A 16,006-nucleotide genomic window follows, 5' to 3' on the forward strand; every position below is an offset into this window, starting at 1 on the left:
TGGCACTGCTCCATGGCCTTGCCTTTTATTTTTTTTTATTAAATCATAGCTGTGTACATTGATATGATCATGGGGCATCATTCACTAGTTTCATAGACCGTTTGACACATTATTTTCACAATAGTTAACATAACCTTCCTGGCATTTTCTTAATTATTGTGCTAAGACATTTACATTCCACATTTACTAAGTTTCGCATATACCCTTGTAAGATGCAAATTAATACATTCCTTTTGGAAAGATATATAGAGAACACTTAGAGATCTAAAAATAGATCTGCCATTCAATCCTGTAATTCCTCTGCTGGGCATATACCCAGAAGACCAAAAATCACATCACAACAAAGATATTTGTACCGGAATGTTTATTGCAGCCCAATTCATAATTGCTAAGTCATGGAAAAAGCCCAAGTGCCCATCGACCCACGAATGGATTAATAAATTGTGGTATATGTACACCATGGAATATTATGCAGCCTTAAAGAAAGATGGAGCCTTTACCTCTTTCATGTTTACGTGGCCTTGCCTTTTTGTTTTACAGTTTACAGTTTTTCTTTTTCTTTTTTTTGTTAGTTCACATGTTTATTACAGGGATACGACCTGTCTCCAAATCCAAGGATCTTGGCCTCACTGGTCCTCTGGAGGGTCTTCTGCTGTTTACTAGCTGCCATCTGAATTATCCAACCAAGGCTACAGTTGTTTGAGTAGAAAGCAGTAATGGAGGTTTCTCACAACTCAGGCAAAAGCTGAGAACATCCGATGAGACCTACGAGAGATGGCTGAAGCAGCTAGAAAGTTCTGCCTGCCTGCCTGATTTCCCGAGCTTCAGGAGCATGGACTTTGAACTTCTAAGGGCAACTCAACTTTGTATCATCAGTGAATGCCTGCATAGAGGAATAGAAAAATTTCAACTTGGTAGATAAGAGTCACCCTTAAAATTTTCAGTACAAAAACCTTTTTGGCCATCTTTTATTAGCTCTGGGATAAGATCCAGATTACTTCACTCTCTGACCCTCCAAACCTAGATTCAATTTTGTTGTGAAGATTAACGGAGATGATGCATTTAAAATGTAAGGGGTTGTAAACATTTTGTCAAGCCTCTAAGCCCACACATAATTACACGGCAATGTGAAAAATAATAATAAAAAAAACCCTTCAAAACAAACTTGCATAATTTAATTGGTGATTGATTGCATAAAATGTTTGTAATTCAAGGGATGGAATTTGTGAAGAAGTTTTCTTTGGGAAGACCTATTTTAAGAGTCTAACTCTACCACTAAGAAAAGCTTCAGGAGCTCTTCCCCCGACCTGGGCCCAGCAAGCAGAGCTGCAGGACGCTTGGGAACCCACCCTGTGACTCCTGCACACGGCCTGTGGAGGGCACTGGGAGCCTGTGACTGAGAAACCCAGTGGACTATGAGGAACTGCCTCGTCACTGACAAGCAAACATTAAAGATCAAAAGATACGGAATTAATACGTGGAATACATGGTAAGTTTCATGGGATTCTATTAGATTCATACAATAAATTTGCCTGCATTGCCAATAGAATCTGCTAGGTAGAGAAATCTGAGCTGGAACTCAAAACTCAGTGTCTGGGAAACAGTGATGAACACCCCGATCTCGTCCGCTCTCATCCAGACGAGCGAGTGAGATGACGGAGGCGCGTCCTGACAACCACACAGGTGCACAGTCAGGGCACAGAGCAGAGAGCACCCGCCAGCCTGTGAGGAGGACTTGGTGTTCCCCTTAGCACCTACCTCTGCTCTTGCTCAACTCCTAGCACAGAAACTAGGGGCAGCAACAGGGAAAGGGAGTGGAAGAAGTGAAGGCTGTACAGGGGCAGGACCCTTCCCTGGGCTGTAGCCTCCTCCTCAGCTGCACTCCCAGCAAGGGCCTGGGCCTCCTCGACTTCATCCCGGGCCTCATCCCTGAGAACTCCATGGACTGCATTGAACTGCTGGCATCCAGTCTCCCTGCACATCTCCAGGCAGGGAGGAGAAGTGATGAGATTGGGGATCAAGTTGGAAGCACTGATTATGGTTCTGAATTTTCAAGTTTCAGGACTGAAATTCTGATAATTTTTTTTTTCTTTTTAGTACTTAATGGTGACATGAAAAGCTAGGAGGCTGCCTGGGCTTTCTCAGTTTTTATCCAGGGACAGAGGGAGAACTTTCCTCGAACAACAGATGTTAAAAGTTTAGATGACACAGATAAATTTACTTTGAGGATAGATTCCATGAGCTAGGAAAGTTAAACACTTAAGGTTAAAAGTTAAACTTCGGTTAAACCGACACAACGTCAGCTGTTAAGGGCAGTAAAGCCTAGAATAGGTGGCCTGTTGCTCCTTTAGAGTTTACTTACCTTTTAGGAATCCAAAGCCAAACTCTTAATGCAAGCCCCACCTCTCCCTCAAAGATGTTCTTTCTCAAACCTTTCCCATCTACCAAATCACAAAACCAGTTACTGGTTCAGCCAAAAATGTAGATGCAGCATTTACTCTTCTTTTTCTCTCACACCCAGCGCACAATCAGGAAATCCTTTTTTTGTTGTTGTTGCAGTTTTGGCTGGGGCCGGGTTTGAACCTGCCATCCTCGGTATGTGAGACCGGTGCCCTACTCCCCTTGGGAGAGGACACCTGAGAAGGGTGAGGTCTAGGAGAACAGGTCTTCTCAAGGAGACCACAAGGATACACCTGCAGGGTCCTCTCCATGGGGACTCAGCTCTTGGGAATTTGTAAACGTAACTTCCTGGAACTTGGAAATTTCCAAGTTCTGTGAAATCCCATAGTTCTGTAGGAGCTGGAATAGCATCTCCCACTTGATTCAAACTGATCAATGAGAAGAGTACCTGTGGGTTGAAACTTTTTGACTGTCAATAAAAAGGGAAAGACCAAGCCAGTCGGGAAGTGCGGCCATTTGGAATTCTTCTATGCCATAAGCTCCTGGCTGGTGGATAAAGCCCTTCCTCTTATAAACATGGTGTTTGGGTGCTCTTTCTCTCTCTTGGGGCTTGTCTTCCTGCAACACCCTCAGGTCTACAGTCCAGAGTACAGCCTCAGTCAATGACATCTCAGCACTCCTGTCACTCTGGTTGAATTAATCATTACCTCTTGCTGCAAAATCTCTTGAACTGGGCTCCTGGCTTCCAGCTTTGTTCCTACAGACCTGGCCCCTAGCCATCCCTTCAACTGAATTACACTGGCCTCTTCCATGTTCTTCCCATTGGCTGTGCAAGATGGTACCCCAGGAGCCTGGAGGCAAGTTCGCTCAGACTGCATGAACCAACTGGACTTTTTTGGAGTTTTTCTACAAGGCGTTTTGTGTTTTATTTTCTTACTGTTTGGACTATTCTCTCTCACACAGTTACATATGAGCACACCTCATCATCTTTCCTAAAATTGTACTTACTCCTTACACCTTAGTTAAAATGCCATGCTTTGACTTTTTAGATTGTGTCGCACTTGACATTCTATTGATCACTTATTTCCTGTCTTTCGCCCCTATTCTGGAAACTGCATGAGGGCAGGGGCACTTTTTCTTACTCGCTACTCTGTCTCTGAAGCCTAAGATGTTTGGCTACATAGTAAGTGCTCAAAACTTTCTTATTGACTCAATCCATGAACCCTTCCCACAGGCCTTCTCCGTAAGCTTCTGCTCAAATCATCCCTACTGTCGTAAGGTCATTTACATAGCCCCAGCCTTCAATAATCCTTTATAATGCTATAGCACTCATTATCTGTAAACTATATAACCCTCAAAAATTATTACTCATTTTAATACAAGATATGAAATGACTGAAAGTAGTGGTGATGTTAATTACTCTTGGAAGACTGACCTCTATGTATTTTGCTCACACATGAAATCCTGACAACTGCTTCAGAACTACGAATGCATAATGAGGAAGATCTACTAATTAATTATGGGTTTACTCAAGTCCTGCTGCATTTGACGACATAGGAAAACTTCTTTCTTACTCTAGAATGTTTTTCAGTCGCTATAATTGGAAGGGCCAGTTTAAACTCATTATTAAATAGGAGATGATGTGTGTGACTGTTTGAAATCAGCAAAGGTATTAAGAGTTGATCAAAGAAAAAAATAAATCCCACACTCAAAATAGAAAGAAATTCAAAGCCATCTAGACAGAGGATGAGGTGAAGCTACAAGGCCAAATGTGAAGAATGCTACAAAAGGGAGTAAAGAAAGTGAGCACATTTTAGGCAAGTCTTCAAGGGACTCGCGGCCTTTCAGAACAAGAGACTGTGTGCAAGTGGTGGGAATCAAGGTAGGTAATGAAGGAGGTAGGGACAAAACAAGTTGGAATTGTGCGGCTCCACTTACATGCAGATTTTCAACCTCTGCCATCCCTGAGTCCGCAAAGATAAGCCCTCCCCTTCCTTCTCCAGAGACTACTTACCCACGGTGAAGAGGAGGAAAGGAAGAAGCCCTTTAGGACTGCCCTATTCTGCTCAATGAAAAGTAAATATAACTTCCTTATGATTTTCCTAACATGTAATGTTTTCTTTTCTTTTAAGAATATAGTATGTAATACATAAAATAATGTGTTAATTGGCTGTTATTTGTAAGGCTTCTAGTCAACAGGTTATTAGTAAATTTGGGGGTAATCAAGTTATTTGCAGATTTTTGACCGCACATTTCCTAACCCTCACACTGATCAAGGGTCAACTGTACAAAGCAAGAGATAATAAATTGAAATTTAATATTTATTTATTTGTTTACAACCAGAGTATGGCATCCTTAGAATCTGGTTTACTTTATTAAAGTTCCTATGAAATATAATCTTACCAGAAAATAGCAGGGAAAGGGGTTACAATTTAGATATTTCTTCCCAAATTTCTTCATATTTCTGTGAATACAGATATGATCCTTTCACAGGTAACAAAGAGCTGGCTTAATTTAAAGATTAAATCAAAATATTTTAAACATTTTTATTTCCATATTGGGAAGCATCTCCAATTAAGCCTTTAGTAATAAACTCTGTTGAGTGGAGTCCCTTACTTTTTCCTGCTCCCTACTCCAATTAAACAGCAGGATTGTGAAAGTTCAAGATTAAACTGAACAGGTATATGTGATTAACAGCAAACCACTAGATCTGTCCTGGTGCCCACATCCCTCTGAAACCTCCATGTTCCATTGTCTTGAGATACAAATCTGCTCAAGGATACAGCATAGGAAGTTGTAGTTCCCACAATACAGCATGACCCTCTCTGTAACCCGGTAATTTACCTCTGTGAGTCACTCATTTATTCATTCCTTGTCTCTGTGTCTCATTCCTACACCTGAGGATAATTCAAAAAGTCCTAATCCATCCATACACTTATCTAAAAAATCAGAGCATCTCTATTTAAGACTTGTCAAAATGTTTGTGGCACTGACAAACATTACATAGTTTATTTCTAAAACAGCTCGTCAGTTGTAAACTGGTGCACTTAAGAATTAATTTATTAAATCCAAGTGTTACTCAGCCAAACAAATATTGACATGATGTATCATCACAATATGCTCTCAATAACAGCTTTTACATTGCTAACAAGTTTTGCCAGAAAACCAGAGACTTATGCCAAAAACTGGCTCTCTGCATTTGTCTGCCAACCCTGGCCAGTGTTCTACATCCAGTAACAAAATTATAACATCCTTTATATAGCAAAGTAGATAATAGGGCCAGAAATCCACTTCTCAAATGTTCACAATTCTTTTTTGTTGCTATAAATATGTATATTCACCAAAAAGGAGTCTACAAGTGCAAGTGTTTATGTAGAATTGTTGAATGTTACAATTTTTAAGCAAAGTGAGATTACAGTGTGGTTAAATAGCAATCTCTGAGCCTCTTCTAGACATGCTCATTTTCATTTTGGAAAACTATTTCAATGATTCCAGAAAAATGGTGACAAACACGATTTGCACTGTGGACTTCATAGGCACACAAACTAAGAGTCAACCTCACTGTAACCTTAAACACGTTAACCTAAGTCTCAACTTCTGTAACAGTCAAGTGAAGAAATCAACACCGGTGCTTTGTGAAGAGATGAAGGATTAAACGAGATAGTGTGTGTAAAGTGCTAGCACTTAGCCAGCACATAAAAAAAGGTTTGATATACATCTTCATGTCTATGATTACTATGCTGCGTAATTTTGGTGTTTTTCACATACATAAATACATAAAAAAACAAGAATGAACGTGTTTTAACTGTATTTCATTTCCAGTATTTAACAATATCCAGCATATAGCTAATAATTAATACATATTTGTTAAGAAATGGCAGAATGTTTTGCACTTTCTAAAAAACCATTAGTTCATTTCTGAGACAGAATAAATTCATACTACAAGAAACAGAATACTTGGTTAGCTAAATATTCTGGTAATATGTGTGAGACACAAATAGCTCCAATTTTCAAAGTATTCTTTATTTGATACAGTCTTTCAATTACAAAGTATTTATTATGGGCAAAGTAATTTGGAAACCCAGTTTTAGTTATGTTTGTAAGACTTTTATAAAACACAGTCTAAATTAGAGGCCAATAATGCTAGAAGGGAGAAATGAGGAAAGACTTGATGGCTTTTGAACTTACAGTCCAGGAAGACAGACGGAGAAAGTAAAGGCACGAAAGTGTAACACAGCACAGCAGAGAGGCTAAGTGTTGTGTGTAGTTTCGCGTAGCTGCAGAAAGTAAGAGCAGCAGTAACGGAGGAGTCTAAACAGACTTGGCCACCGAGGGTCTCTGTAGAACATAACAGCAGCAGTAATGGAGGAGTCTGAACAGACTTGGCCATGAAGGGTCTCGCAGACAAACAGACTTGGCCACGAAGGTTCTCATGTAATGTGCAGATTTTTATTCAGTAGGATTTTGACCAGTGAAACTACAAACTCACATTCCCACAGCAAAAATTCATTACAGCAATAGCGTGAAAGAGGCAAAGAGGAAACGGAGAGCCTTTTGTAACAGATTATGAGAAGATGAGGGCTTTAATTAAGAGTAGATGACTTGGAAGGAGAGCAAGATGGTGGCCGAGTAACAGCTTCCTTGCATCTGGGCACCGTGAGTCTGGGGAGATAGGAATCCAGGCATCTCTGGCTGGTGGGATCTGCCTATCATCACCCCTGTGAGGATACACGGAGTCAGCGAGAGACTTCTGGACCCCAAGAGGAGGAATAAAACAGTGGAAAACCAGCAAGTGGTCACGTGTGTTCAGTCTGTCTAAACTTGCTGGCAACTGTAAGTTCAGTAGCAGCGAGATTGCAAACTGGCAAGGCCTTACCTGTGAACTGTTTTGGTGTCTTTGGACTTGGCACTCAGTTGAACTGCCTTGGGGAGAGCCTCAGCGGGAGTGCGAAGAATTTTGGCCGTTGTCTAGGGCCCCAGTCTGAGCTGCTGAGCCAGATGGAGCTAATAGTGTTTGGCTGTGGGCCACAGGGAGCCATTGTGAGTGATCTGCCCCGGCAAGCTCCACCCTCAGGGTCGCAGAGCTAGAATCGGGTGGGAGCTGGTAACCTAGCGAATGAGTAGCCTAAGGGTGGGGTCTGAGTCGCCTTGCAGCCCTAACCCTCAGGGACAGAGTGAGACCAGTTTTGGCACACTGGGTAAGTCGATAGCCACTTCAGCAATGATTCCAGCGACAAGCACTTTCCTGGGAAAGCTTCTGCTCAGCAAGTTTACAAGTTCAAAGTGCCTTTTAAGTGGGCTAAAGAGAGATTTAGGGTGTCTACCTGCTGGGTTTGAGAAATCAGCAGCCTCCAGTCATATCAGAACTGTGATTAACATCTCATACCCCAGAAGACCATGTGTTGCCCAGACAATATTCAACAACATATACATACTGCTTTGTTTTTGGTTGATTTTTTTTTTGTTTGTTTTTTATTTTGATGTTGTTGATGTTTTGTTTTTTAATTTCAACCTTTTCCGTACAGATCTTTTTCTCATTTTTTCTTTTAATTATAATTTCCCATTGCTGCCTTTTTCAATAACTGGAACTTCATTTTTGCTAGTGTTTCTACTGCTATTATTTGGTTTTTCACCCAATTTTATCCTGTAAAGTTTTCTGTTTGCTTGTTTTGGTTTGATTTATAGCGTTTTTGTCTTTCCTCTCTACTTGGTGGAGGTGGGGTACTGTGTCTGATCAGGTTAGCAAGGAGCTGCTGACCTCAAGAGAACCACCCAACTGGGCACCCCCAGAAGGTGAGTTTTTTTTAAGGTTGTGTCAAAGTACCCTACTGTACACCTATATTGCTCTGTCTCCCTCTTTATGTGCCTCTTTTCTTTTTGTCAATATTCCTTTTACCAACCCTCTCTCCTTTCTCTATTATTTTTTTCTTTTCACTCGGTCCTCCTTTCTTTCATCCCTTTCTTACTCATCAACCTTCTCACCCTTCTGGTCCTGTACCAAAAGGACTCATCAAACCCTTAGTCCACAGGCACGAGAACTTAAAGAGCAAGAGGAAGTGAAAGGAAAATTAGGGCAAGGAAACAGATGAAAGAAATCACTCATGAGGAAGAATCAGCAGAAAACTCCAGGCAACATGAAGAACCAGTCCAGAACAACCCCGCCAAGGGACCATGAGGTAGCTACTGCAGATGATTCCACCTATAAAGAAATGTTAGGAATGACAGAAAGGGAATTTAGAATACCCATGATGAAAACAATGAAAGAAATGATGGAAACAATGAAGGAAACTGCTAACAAAGTGGAAAATAACCAAAAGGAAATCCAAAAACAGAATCAAATAAGAGATGAACGATATGAAGAATATAAAAAGGATATAGCAGAGCTGAAGGAACTGAAACAGTCAATTAGGGAACTTAAAGATGCAATGGAAAGTATCAGCAACAAGTTAGACCATGCAGAAGAAAGAATTTCAGAGGTAGAAGACAAAGTTCTTGAGATAACTCAGATAGTAAAAGAGCCAGAAAAGAAGAGAGAGAAAGCAGAACATTCACTGTCAGAATTATGGAACTTTCTGAAGCGATCAAGCATACGAGTTATAGGAATCCCAGAAGGGGAAGAAGAATGCCCCAGAGGAATGGAAGCCATACTAGAGAATACTATAAAAGAAAATTTCCCAAATATCACCAAAGATTCTGACACACTGCTTTCAGGGTGATATCGGACCCCAGGTCGCCTCAACTTGAGCTTCTCCAAGACACATTGTGATGAACCTGTCCAAAGTCAAGACAAAAGAAAAGATTCTGCAAGCTGCCAGGAGTAAGCGCCAGTTGACCTACAGGGGCAAATCCATCAGAGTGACTGCAGACTTCTCTAAGGAAACTTTCCAAGCAAGAAGACAATGGTCATCTACCTTTAATCTACTTACACAGAACAATTTCCAGCCCAGAATTCTGTACCCTGCTAAGCTAAGCTTAAAAATTGACGGAGAAATCAAATCATTTACGGATATACAAACATTGAGGAAATTCGCCACAACAAGACCAGCTCTACAGGAAATACTTCAACCTGTTCTGCACACTGACCACCACAATGGATCAGCAGCAAAGTAAGAACTCAGAAATTAAAGGACAGAACCTAACCTCCACACTGATGCAAAAGATAAAACTAAGCAATGGACTCTCACAAAATAAGATGAATAGAATACTACCACACTTATCAATTATCTCAATAAGTGTTAATAGCTTGAATTCCCCACTGAAGAGACAGATTGGCTGACTGGATCAAAAAACACAAGCCATCCATTTGCTGTCTGCAAGAAATACACCTGGCTTCAAAAGACAAATTAAAGCTCTGAGTCAAGGGTTGGAAGACAATTTTTCAGGCAAATGGAATTCAGAAGAAAAGAGGAGCTGCAATCTTATTTTCAGGTTCATGTGGATTTAAAGCAACTAAAGTCAAAAAAGACAAAGATGGTCACCTTATATTGGTCAAGGGAAAAATACAACAAGAAGAGTTTTCAATTCTAAATATTTTTGCATCCAATTTAAATGCTCCCAGATTCTTGAAACAGACCTTACTCAGTTTGAGCAATATGATATCTGATAATACCATAATAACAGGGGACTTTAACACTCCTCATACAGAGCTGGACAGATCCTCTAAACAGAAATTAAACAAAGATATAAGAGATTTAAATGAGACCCTAGAACAACTGTGCTTGATAGACACATATAGAACACTCTATCCCAAAGATAAAGAATATACGTTCTTGTCATCACCCCATGGAACATTCTCCAAAATTGATCATATCCTGGGACTCAAAACAAATACCAACAGAATCAAAAGAATTGAAATTTTACCTTGTATCTTCGCAGACCATAAGGCACTAAAGGTGGAACTCAACTCTAACAAAAACGCTTGACCCCACACAAAGGCATGGAAATTAAACAATCTTCTGTTGAATACCAGATGGGTGCAGGAAGAAATAAAACAGGAAATCATTAACTTCCTTGGGCATAACAACAATGAAGACGCAAGCTACCAAAACCAGTGGGATACTGCAAAAGCAGTTTTGAGAGGAAAATTCATCGCTTTAGATGCCTACATTCGAAAAACAGAAAGAGAGCACATCAACAATCTCACAAGCCATCTTATGGAATTGGAAAAAAAAAAAACAATCTAAGCCTAAACTCAGTAGAAGAAAAGAAATCTCCAAAATCAAATCAGAGATCAATGAAATTGAAAACAAAAGAATCATTCAGAAAATTAATGAAACAAGTTGGTTTTTTGAAAAAATACATAAAATAGATAAACCATTGGCCAGACTAATGAGAAATAGAAAAGTAAAATCTCTAGTAACCTCAATCAGAAATGAAAAAGGGGAAATAACAACTGATCCCACAGAGATACAAGAGATCATGTCTGAATACTACCAGAAACTCTATGCCCAGAAATTTGACAATGTGAAGGAAATGGATCAATATTTGGAATCACACCCTCTCCCTAGACTTAGCCAGGAAGAAATAGAGCTACTGAACATACCAATTTCAAGCACTGAGATCAAAGAAATAATAAAAAATCTTCCAACCAAAAAATGCCCTGGTCCAGATGGCTTCACACCAGAATTCTATCAAACCTTTAAGGAAGAGCTTATTCCTGTACTGCAGAAATTATTCCAAAAAATTGAGGAAGAATGAATCTTCCTCAACACATTCTATGAAGCAAACATCACCCTGATACCAAAATCAGGAAAAGACCCAAACAAAAAGGAGAATTTCAGACAAATCTCAGTCATGAATATAGATGCAAAAATTCTTTTGTACAGCTAAGGAGACAATAACCAAAGCAAAGAGACAACCTACACAATGGGAAAGGATATTTGCATATTTTCAATCAGACAAAAGCTTGATAACTAGGATCTATAGAGAACTCAAATTAATCCACATGAAAAAAGCCAACAATCCCATATATCAATGGGCAAGAGACATGAACAGAACCTTCTCTAAAGATGACAGATGAATGGCTAACACATGAAAAAATGTTCATCATCTCTATATATTAGAGAAATGCAAATCAAAACAACCCTGAGATATCATCTAACCCCAGTGAGAATGGCCCACATCACAAAATCTCAAAACTGCAGATGCTGGCGTCGATGTGGAGAGAAGGGAACACTTTTACACTGCTGGTGGGACTGCAAACTAGTACAACCTTTCTGGAAGGAAGTATGGAGAAACCTCAAAGCACTCAAGCTAGACCTCCCATTTGATCCTGCAATCCCATTACTGGGCAGATATGTACCCAGAAGGAAAAAAATCCTTTTATCATAAGGACACTTGTACTAGACTGTTTATTGCAGCTCAGTTTACAATCGCCAAAATGTGGAAACAGCCTAAATGCCCACCAACCCAGGAATGGATTAACAAGCTGTGGTATATGAATACCATGGAATACTATTCAGCTATTAAAAAAAATGGAGACTTTACATCCTTCGTATTAACCTGGATGGAAGTGGAAGACATTATTCTTAGTAAAGCATCACAAGAATGGAGAAGCATGAATGCTATGTACTCAATTTTGATATGAGGACAATTAATGACAATTATGGTTATGGGGGGGGAACAGAAAGAGGGAAGGAGGGAGGGGGGTGGGGCCTTGGTGTGTTTCACACTTTATGGGGGCAAGACATGATTGCAAGAGGGATGTTACCTAACAATTGCAATCAGTGTAACCTGGTTTATTGTACCCTCAATGAATCCCCAACAAAAAAAAAAAAAAGAAAAGAAGAAAAAAAAGTATCAAGGACTAAATGAAAAGTTTTTATTATCTCTTTAGAAGTAGCACATATCTGAGGAGCAGGTTGTGACTTTTATTTTAAAAAACTGTGTTTCAAGAGAATAGTTTTGCCTTCTGGAAACCACTGTTAATATTTACATAGAATGGTTTTCCTAGTGAAGAAAACACTATCATTGAAACCTGCTCTTGTTAAAATAAGCCTAGTCTTATAAAACTGAACTTCTGTAGAGTCATAGAGTTGGCCTAAAGGCATCTTGCTTCCCTTACCTTGCAGAGTGGCTTCCTCTTCATGAACAGATGACAGTGGCACCCTATCTCTGCATGAAGTAGAAAATTAAAAAAAAATAAAGAAAGAGTAGATGACTAGGAGGTACGTTTTGTTGACAGTGCCAAGAGAATCTGGTGATTGATGTGGCAAGAGAAAAGAAGAGAGACAGATACCTGGGTTCAGGTAATTTGGAGGATGTGGGTAATAGATTGGCTACGCTGTGCTCTTCAAGAGTACAGGATTCAAATTCAACTCAGAAAAACAAACAAACAAAAAAAAAAAAACAAATTCAACTCAGACTTTTCCTAACAAATGCAAATTATGTACCCTTACATTAATCTGAAATAAAAAAGTGAATAATAACAATACTATAGAAAGTATTTCAATTAATGGTTTGAATAGTCTGGTTTAAGTAATGATTTATTCATTTCTAGCACTCACTCAGAATTTCTGTATTGAAAAGGCTTATGGGCAATAATCTGGTTGGAGAGTTAGGTTACTAGGTGACTAATCTTGCAGCTGCATTTCCCAAAAAATTATAATTAGAAAACATTAACTGTCTGATAAGGCTGGTGAATATAGGGGGACGGTCCCTACTATCACCCAGCCACCCTATGAAGTATACCAATATCATTATCTTCATTTGGTTCAATTATATTAACGTCTTAAAATTTTATATTTACACCATATTTATACTATGTTTTAAAAAGTAATGCCGTTCATTTCACTACACACATACTTGGTACTCTGAAATGATATTTAAAGTTTACATTTTTTGAAAACTTAAAAATTTTTAACCCAATACAGATCTAATACACTGCAGACAATATTATATTGTCCCAGTATAACATGCAGAGTTCCAAAGTCAAAACACGGGTTCAAATCTCCAATCTCTTTAAACCTCTTTATTCTTCTATAAAATGGGGGAAATAAATTGGCATTGTCATGAAGAATTAGACAATGTGAGTGGTAAGTGAAATTATCCAGTAAAATATTTGACAGATGTCTAGCCAGTTTCTTTGGAATGAATTACATTAAGGAAATCATATTTGTGTGTGTGTCGTTGTATAAATGGCCTCAGGAACACTAATCTCAGCTAACTTACAACCACTCCATTCAAGTATATCAATGCTTCCAATTCACAAATATTTCAAGGTCCTTGGGTGAAAAACTTGGTAGAGTTTTAATATTTTAATTTGGGGAAAGAGTAGATTAAACAGGACTCAGTTTTCTTTCCGCTAATTTTTACTCTGAATAACTAGTTCTAAAAAATACCTAAAAATATTGACTTTTAAAGGTTTTTGGTACCAGTGAGTGTGTGAAGTGTTAGCCAGCATCTTTGCACCCAAACTACTAGAAAACACAGCAGTGGAAAAGTGCACTGTCCAAGATTATGAAACATTTTCCAGTTACTCTGACTCCTTAGCTTTAGACCTTATTCTATTCTATAAAGTAAGAGGGTTGAGCTTCTCATTAATTTCAAACCACCTGCACAGCAGAAATCACCAGGACTGCTTTTTAGAGGTTCTTACATACAATTCCAGAGTCATAATCTAAGGGGTGGTTTCTGAAAATTTGTTATTTTTAATTTCTAGGTGACTGTGATTATCACCCAGGTTTGGCACCTATAAAAAATAAGTGGCATTGGAAAAGTGCTACTATGTACCACGTAGTGACAAAGACACTTTGAGAAATGATTACACAATTCTGTCATCATGTGAACATCACAAGTACACTTAATAAACCTACATGGCATAGCCTATTGCTTCTAGGTTACAAGTGTCAACAACGTATAGATTATAGAACAATGTATAGATTATAGGCAACCATCACAAAACATTACTTTGTGCATCTAAACGTTTTTAAACATACACAGTAAAAACGCGGAGTCCATAATATTGCTGACTGAAACATCACCACCCACATGCCTGTTTGCTCACTTACCATCCTTCTGTGACTTACGGCCATTAGTCATCTCTGCCCTTTTCCTCCTTTACACTTGTTACACACTGGCTGAACAGACGTGCTAATGATTGAGAGTTAACGATAATGAAGTAAAAGTACACAAAGTGGGTGACAGTGTAACAAAACGTATTTTCTTAAGAGATTATGGACCAATAATGCATTTAAACTACTTAAAATCATTCTGCACAAAGAAATTACAAATCATACTTACTTAATAACAAAATGTCTAGTTGTTTAATAGAATGTTTTGGGGAACTCATTACAATCTAACTTCCAAACTGAAGAACAAAAATATGAAATGAATCACTTTCATGGCACAGAACACCATACGCTTACTTATACAACACAGCGGGCAGATCTGTGTGCTAAGATCAGAATGCAGGAAAATCTAAACTAAACCAAAACTGCAGGAGTTGGTTATTTATAAATTTCTAGTTAATGGAGGCTTAATTTTATAAGAAAACAGTCTTTTGTGTATTAGATTTTATTTACAAAAATAAAAATTTTTCATGCCCATAATCCCAGCACTCTGGGAGGCTGAAGTGGGAGGACGGCCTGAGCTCAGGAGTTCGAATCCAACCTGAGCAGGAGTGAAGCTTCAGCTCTACTAAAAGTAGAAAAATGTAGCTGAGCATCATGGAAGATGCCTGTAGTCTACTCAGGAGGCTGATCACTTGAGCTACCGTGAGCTATGATGATGCAATGCAATGGCTCTCTACCCAGGGTGACAGAGACTCTGTCTCAAAATAAATAAATACCAATAAACGAAAACTTTCAGCTGAGTCTGGGAAACCGAGGTGAAGGATTGTTTGAAGTCAAGAGTCTGAGACCAATCTGAGCAAGGCGAGACCCTGTCTCTACTAAAAATAGAAAAATTAGGCACGGTGGTAGGCATCTATAGTCTCAACTACCTGGGAGGATGAGGCAGGAGGACTGCTGAACTCAGGAGTTTGGGGTCACTGTGAACTAGGCTGAGGCCAAGGCACTCTAGCCTCAGTAACAGAGCGAGACTCCGAAAATAAAAACACCCAAAATAAAAACTTTCTGAAGCATCGGCAAAACAGTGTATTTATTTTTATCTCAGGAAAGAAATTTTTCCTTTGATAACTCAGAATCTGGTTCATTTTTTAACTTTGTTGGTAATTTTATAAACAATGACATCACTCAAATGCTGATTCAGCTGAATTTTCTTAACGTTTATTCCCCCCAGTGAACCCAGGACCTATTGCAGGGAAGATAATGAAACATGCTAGTATAAAAATTGGTCTTAGAGACTTTATTCATGAATAATTCAGCAAGTATTTACATTTCCAGCTCTGGAAAGAACCAGACAGACACAATCACTGCCTCCAAAGAGCTCATCATTTAAAACAGCAGTTCAAGTGCTGATTTGGAATCACTGTGAGCCTTCTTTTCATCTTTCTAGATTTGCACAGAGACTGGTTTCCTCTGAAGGGCAAATAAAATCCTTCCTTATATTACACAAGTATTTGGATTCTCGTGAGAGGTATTTTCAAATCTGTATGCTGACAAGGCCGATGCTTTGCTTTCTCTGCCTTCTGCTACTTTGACTATGT

This window comes from Nycticebus coucang, chromosome 15 (genome assembly GCF_027406575.1).
Source record: "Nycticebus coucang isolate mNycCou1 chromosome 15, mNycCou1.pri, whole genome shotgun sequence".
NCBI classification, from domain to species: Eukaryota; Metazoa; Chordata; class Mammalia; order Primates; family Lorisidae; genus Nycticebus; species Nycticebus coucang.